The following is a 7,143-nucleotide window of genomic DNA, read 5'->3' on the forward strand; positions in this document are numbered from 1 at the left end:
TCCTCTCCAGCATCTGTTGTCTCCTGATTTTTTAAATGATTGCCATTCTAACTGGCATGAGATGGTATCTCAATGTGGTTTTGATTTGCATTTCTCTAATGACCAGTGATGATGAACTTTTTTTCATATGTTTGTTGGCTGTGTAAATGTCTTCTTTTGAGAAATGTCTGTTCATATCATTTGCCCACTTTTTTATGGGGTTGTTTTTTTCTTGCAAATTTGTTTAAGCTCTTTGTACGTTCTAGATATTAGCCCTTTTGTCAGATGTGTAGATTGCCAAACTTTTTTCCATTCTGTTGATTGCTGGTTCACTCTAATGGTTTATTCTTTTGCTGTGCAGAAGGTCTTTAGTTTAATTAGATCCCATCTGTTTATTTTGGCGTTTCTTGCCATTGCTTTTGGTGTTTTAGTCATTAAGTCCGTGCTCAAAGGCTAACTCTCATGGTACTAACTCCTGTGTTCAGGAAAGTAAGTAGTTACCCATTGTATTTTATGTCTTTCAATTTTAAATTTTCTTAAATCAAGACATGCTTACTCTTGTGGTACTAATTCCTGTGTTCTGGAATAAAATACTAACTCAGTTAGACAGATGGGATAATTTTCAGGAAAAGTATTACCAAACAACAGGAACTATACTGAAGAATCTCATTATCACAAAGTTCTTTGACTTAGGACAATATATTTTTTTTAATCAAAGAGATGTCCATTTATTTAAGTTCAGCATGATTCTTCAGGTATTCGAGCAAAGTATAAACAAAATGCTTTCTTGTAAATGGACAAATCAGAGAAGAAACCTCTTTTAACTTCTTGAGATAAATGGGGGTAGGAGGTAGGGGAGGCAGGATGGAGAGGAGGAGAAATTACTAAAAATCAGGATACCTGGATTCTAGTCCTCGTCTTGATATTTTAAAAAGGTGTGCACAGAGCTAGAGTTGTTTATTACACTGGAATTGAGGACTTTAGAAATTTAGGATTATTTGCAGGTCAAAGAAGAGGGGAGAAGAAAGCATGAAACTCCATGTCAAGGTTAGGTGTTGAAAGCAAACTAGAGCACGCCTGTTCAGAGTGGTGCCTGAGGTGATTGCTGAGCCATGCAGAGGGGTGCTGCCTTAGGTGGTACTTAATTTAAAATATGTTTTTCTTCTACATTTTTTCTACTTTCAATCAATTTTTTTCCCTTTTCATCCAATATCCCTAATTCCATCAATTGTCCTCTTTCTGGTTTCCCTGACTGTAGTCATAGCTGACAACACTGTAATAACATTGTAACAGACAAAACCTCAGAGGCAGCAGAGTGTGGAGAAATGAGTTTACTAGTGTTATGGGTTAAATTGTATTTCCCCCACCCCAAAGAGCCAAAGAGGAAGTGCTAACCCCCACTATCTCAGAATGTGACTTTATTTCAAAGTGGGGTTGTTGCAGATAAAATTAGGGTGAGATCATACTGTTACACTGGGGTGGGGTGGGCTGCTGATCCAATGATTGGGGTCCTTATAAGAAGAGAGCCACGGTAGGGTGCGGTGGCTCACGCCTGTAATCCCAGCACCTTGGGAGGCTGAGGCCAGTGGATCATGAGGTCAGGAGTTCAAGATTGGTCTGGCCAACATGGTAAAACCTCATCTCTACTGAAAATACACAAATTAGCCAGGCGTGGTGGCATGCACCTATAGTCCCAGCTGCTTGGGAGGCTGAGGCAGGAGAATCGCTTGAACCCATGAGGTGGAGGTTGCAATGAGCTGAGATGGCGCCACTGCACTCCAGCCTGGACAACAGAGTGAGACCCTGCCTCAAAAAAAAAAAAAAAAAAAAAAAAAAAGAGCCACATACAGACAGAGACACAAAGGAAGAACAATGTGTGATGATGAAGGAAGAGATTGGAGTTATGCAGCTGCAAGCCTAAGATAGCCAGCAAACCACCAGAAGCTAAGAAGAGGTAAGGAAGGATTCCCCAATAGATTTCAGAAAGTGTGGCCTTGCTGACACCTTGATTGTAAACTTCAAGCCACCAAAACTGTCAGAAAATAGAATTCTGTTGTTTTAAGCCACCCAGTTTGTAGAACGTGGTTATAGCAGTCCCAGGAAAGTAATATATCTAGTATCACATATTTAATAAATGGGGCCCAGATTTAAATTCAGTTTTCTTTGACTGCATGAAAATAAAATAAACCCCAACCCTGTAAGAACAACAGTAAAGAAAAATTAGAGCATGTAGTTAATAAGAAACTCAACAGAACTTCTACATAAAATGCTAACAAATCAAATCCAGTAGTATACGAGGATAATACATCATGACCAAGGGGGGTTGGATTTATATAAGAAACCTATTAATGTGATTCACTACATTAAGAGATTAAAGCAGAATTCAATCTTAAAAAGAAGTTTCTCTCTGAGATCAAGTTACGAACCTTTGCTGGACCTTGGTTTCTCTATTTTTCACAATAGATGAATAAATAAGGTTTGGGTTAAAGCAAGCAGGTAGAGGGGACCCTCTAAGGACATAAAGATACAATGGCATTTGCTGATTATGGCGGAGCTGTCCCAAAAGACGCAGTTGAAAGTTTGTGTATTTTTAGTAGAGACAGGGTTTCACCTTGTAGGCCAGGCTGGTCTCAAACTCCTGGCCTCAAGCAATCTGCCCGCCTCTGCCTCCAAAAGTGCTGGGATTACAGGCTTGAGCTACTGCAACCAGCCCTATCCTTTCAATTTGCTTAATTATTCCAACTATCAGTATTCTTAATTATCATCAACATCTACAGGAGACTGCCCCTACTTTTTCCAATCAGCCCCGTCTTCCTTTATTTCCCAGTGTAGACAGTTCCACAACTTCAATAATGCTTTTGACAATGCCTTAACCATTCTTGCCTGTCTTTTCACTTGTCTGTAAAACCCTATTCCTGGATGAACCCGACTACAGTGCCTGCTTTTCCTATGGCCCCTGCAGCTGTGGACTCCTGGAGAAAGTCCCACGGGATATTGGTTTCACCACAGATTTGTGGTTATCAATCTCAAATTGACCCCCAAAACTCTGCCATACTTCTACTTTATTTTGTAGGCAATACTTGTCTCCCATATCCAAAATGATTCTTTAAATTTTCCCCACACTCCTTTAAACTAAATCCCTCTACTTTCCTCCTCAGTCCAAGCAGATTGCGCTCTCGACTTTCCCAAAGCTAAAAAAAAAAAAAAATCCTTATTTCTTCCTTCCCATTATAAAAAAGGAAATTACCCACCTTCAAAAGCGTAGTCTCTTCTCCACGACTTAGATCTCATTCCCTCTACAGAGACCTTGCTCCACTGATTATTACCTATTTTCTCCTGCATATTAAACTTGCCTTGTTTAAGTCTCTCCCAGTTAAAAAAACATAAAAACAAACAAGCAAACAAAAAACGCAAAAATAAAACTCTTGACTCTACCATCTCCCTGTTGCTCATTTTACTATCTCCTATTCCTAAATCTATGCTCTTCAACCCAGTGCAATCTGACTTTTGCACCCATTACTCCATTGTGGAAACTCTTGCTAAAGTCAGTTTTGACCTTCATATTGTTAAATCCAGTGGACATTTTGCAATTCTCACTTTCCTAGAGCTCTCTGCAGCTTTAGATACTGGTGGGCAAGCCCTCTCTCCCCTGAGAAACACCATATGCCCCTCATTTCCCTCCTACCTCTCCCACAATCCGCCACCGAATAATGGAATTCCAAGACCTAGACTTAGGCTCTCTTTCCATCTCACCTATGACTCTCTCACTAGGTAATTGTGGGAACATAGGTGAAAAAATGGCTCCCAAGAAATCTAAGCAGGCTGACAAATGCAGATTCAGAACCTTTGAATCAAGCTATTTTTTTCATCTGCATTTTATTAACACATTTTGAGCAGCATTTTCTAATGCAATCAACACTATATATATATATATACACACACACACACACACACACATATACATATATATTTTCACCAAATAAGTGAGATAAATATATTAAATTTAGATGAAATTTAATGGAGAAAATAAATAAAAAGGTATATGGCTCTTAATTCTAAACAATATTTTCATTGTATTTTTCTAGTTTCTCCCTAAAAACAATTTCTGTGAAAAAAAACAGGCAACTTATGAATCAGGATGATCTACGTAATCTAATTATAGCATATTATGCATAAAGTCCATATTCAAAAACATACGATCAATAGAAATTACATTGTCCATTTATTATCAATGAGTTCGACTGTTTAAATGAAGATCCAGAAGGTATGCTTGGCAGATTTGGGGTGGCCTGAAGCTGAGAAACCTGGTGAATTTTTGGGGGCAGAATACAAAGCTAAAAGGCAGACAAGGCAGTCAAAATAAATCTTAAGAAGCTTAAAGCTCTAGACTTAAATCCAAATTATCCAATTTTACTTCACACATGGGGAGGAGAGGAAGAGATTTAATTTGACAAAGCCCAGGACATCTGGGTTAACTGCAAATTCAAGCAAGATTAACACGAGGCAGGAAGAGCTACAGCTAATAATGCATCACCCACACTGTTACGAGTCCAACCACGGGAAAGGTGATTTTCCTTTCATAATTTTACCTTGTTAGGTTGCTTCTAGGATAAGTTTCACTGATACAACATAGGGCATCTAGGCGGTGAACAAAGTACTGGATGGGGGAGTACAGTGGAAGAATGGGCTTCAAAGCCACGTCTTTAGAACAAGAGCGAAAAGAATTAGCCAAAGTTGTTCAGCACATGATTTAAGGAGAAACAAGCCTGAAACTGCTGGAAAGCTGTTTTGTGAAAATGGGACTCGTGTAACCATAAACTTCTCCAGAGGGGAGCATTGCGGCTGCCTGGGTGCATAGTAGGAATTCGGTTTTAGCACCCAGGGTCAGACTTGCTAAGGGCTGACCTGCATCCCCAGTCCAGGTGGCCGCCGAGGAGCGGAGGATTTCTGCGCCACTCGACTCCAAAGGCAACAGACTTGACTACTTTTCTCTTTTACCTGCAAATGTTGGATTCCGCTAAGCTTCATTTATGAGGCAATCTGTCAGCCTTGGTTTCCTTTTGGATTTTTAAATTAAGAGTCTGGAGGTCGCCCTCCCAGACTGCCTTCTAAAAGCCCAAACAGCGAACTCAAGAGTAAAAGCGGCAAGACGGTGGCCGGGGTCTCGGGGCTCCCCCTTGGAGGCCAGCCACCTCGGCGCCTTTCCCTCACACTGTTAATCCAGGGCCGACTCCCCCGCAGTCGCCCCCGCTGGCGGCCCCGGCCGGGCTCCGGAAGAGCAGTCCGGCCTCTGTCCCCGAGCCCCGCCGGGACGGCCCTAGTCAGTCAGCACCGAAGCAACAGGCCTACTCACCTGCTAGGTGCGGGACACTCGCCACTCCAGGCTCGAGTCCCGCCTGGGCTTGAGGGCCCGGCTGGGCGGGGTTCGGACGCGGGGGGCGGAGCCGGGACGGGGATTGACTCTGAGGTTTGCGCTCAGTGCGCGCTTTGCTGAAGGAGTCGTCTGGTATCTCTGGACTGGATGAGACTGGATGAGGGGTGTTTTTTTTTTTGGGGGGAGGGGAGGGGCGGGATTTCGGTGGTCCCGGGCTGGTGGGAACAAGGGGGCGGGGAGGGGGCGAGGCTGATGTGCCACGGGATTGGCTGTGGAATGTGACTCAGGGCGTGCCTAGGCTGTGGGGCCCGCCGCGATCGCGGACTGGATGGAAATAGAGCAGGGAGAGGGGTGGGCCGCGGGTTGGGCCTTAGGGAGGAAGGGGCAGGATGGAGGCGGGCCTGGACGTGGCATGCGGGCCTGGACGTGGCCGAGGATTGGCTGTGGGTGCGGACTCAGGGTGCGCATTGGCTGTGGAGTCCGCCGGGATCACGCTCGGGTTCTGGCCGGCGGCGGGGCGAGACTGCGGTTAGGCGGGCGGGACTTGCAAATGGGTATGGAATTTAGGCCCAGGGCTCAAATCGGATGCATGCTGCTGATTGGGTTGGGGCAGGTTATAGGACGTGGACTGGTGTGTAAGAATGGGCAAGCTATGGGGCCGCTGGGCTTGTACGAGTGGAGGGGTCTGGTTAAAACAACTGCAAGGCGCCTAAGAGAGGGCAAGGCTAGAGAGAGTGTGAAAAGGGGTTCCTGGATGTATTTGTTATGTGAGATGGGGGTGAGGGGTTAAAAAGCGGAAAGGAACTTGCTTTCTTGGATATGAGTTTGATCAGCAAACTAAGAATGAAAAGGAGATGTGAGACTGAAGGGGGAAGAAAAATGACACTTTAAAAAGCGGAAAAGAAGAATCTCTGGGAAAACAAGGAAGGAAACCACTGGTGACTTCTTTGGGGAGGGCAGTGTCAGCGAAAGGAGAGTTTTTGTTAAAAATTGAGTTTTATGTTTGGATTGTCTTCCTCTTCTATTTTAAGAGGATGAGAGGCTAGAGGGAGTGGGAGAGCCGTTAGCATTGTTACTCGGTTCTAAAAAAAGGAACAAAAGTAATCTTTGATTAAAAGTATATACTCTTCAACTAGGTACAGGGAGGTTCAGAAGACTATTGGGTGCAGGGAGAAATTATTGTGTACAGGTGTGGGCAAGCCTGGATGTGGCCAGGGATTGCCTATTGAGTGGGACTTAGGGCGCCCATTGGCTGTGGAGTCCGCCACGATTGGGAATCATACTACATCTTACCTAAAAGGAGGGAGGAAAAGTGTTAGGCTAAAGCTGTAATTGGTAAAGAAGCAACAATCATAGCTGGGGGAGGAGGATAGTTTGATATTTTTGTAGTTTGCACGGTGACTTTGTTTTTATCTGTGGTTAGGCAAAAATACTGTGATCTTGTTTGTAATCTCACTTCATCATGATCACAGAATGACCTGGTATGATGTTAGTGTGTTATGAGATTATGTTTTCACAGGGCAACACCACAGTCAATTCCTAACAACGCTAAAGTTAAGTGTCAGTTCCTTTCCTGACACCAAGGGCTATTTTTCTTTTTCTCATATTTACCAAATATGAATTGCCAACATAGATGCTGAGGCAACTGGGAAGAATGAGGTAGAGAAAACATGTGTCTTAAACCTTACATTCTGGTAGGGAGAGACAAGCAATAGACAAGTATAAAAAATGATTTTAGAGGGTGATAAGTGCTATGAAAGAAGCAATAATAGGTGGAGATAGCTGCAGAT

At 43.4% G+C, this 7,143-nt stretch overlaps 1 protein-coding gene across 3 annotated transcripts in view; it reads right to left on the minus strand.

The window, feature by feature from the left end:
- Window positions 1–5,530, minus strand: part of KYAT3 (kynurenine aminotransferase 3) — a 64,112-nt gene extending 58,582 nt beyond the window's left edge. Inside the window, exon 1 of one of the 3 annotated variants that reach the window (XM_032247803.1) lies at window positions 5,337–5,530. The gene's annotated coding sequence lies outside the window, so the exon portion shown is untranslated. Of the gene's footprint in view, window positions 1–5,332 lie in introns of all 3 variants that reach the window. The other 2 variants (XM_032247802.1, XM_032247804.1) reach the window with 2 other exon arrangements.
- Between the last annotated feature and the right edge of the window lie 1,613 nt (window positions 5,531–7,143).

This window comes from Sapajus apella, unplaced genomic scaffold, assembly GCF_009761245.1.
Source record: "Sapajus apella isolate SASKATOON/1434 unplaced genomic scaffold, GSC_monkey_1.0 scaffold64, whole genome shotgun sequence".
Lineage (NCBI taxonomy): Eukaryota > Metazoa > Chordata > Mammalia > Primates > Cebidae > Sapajus > Sapajus apella.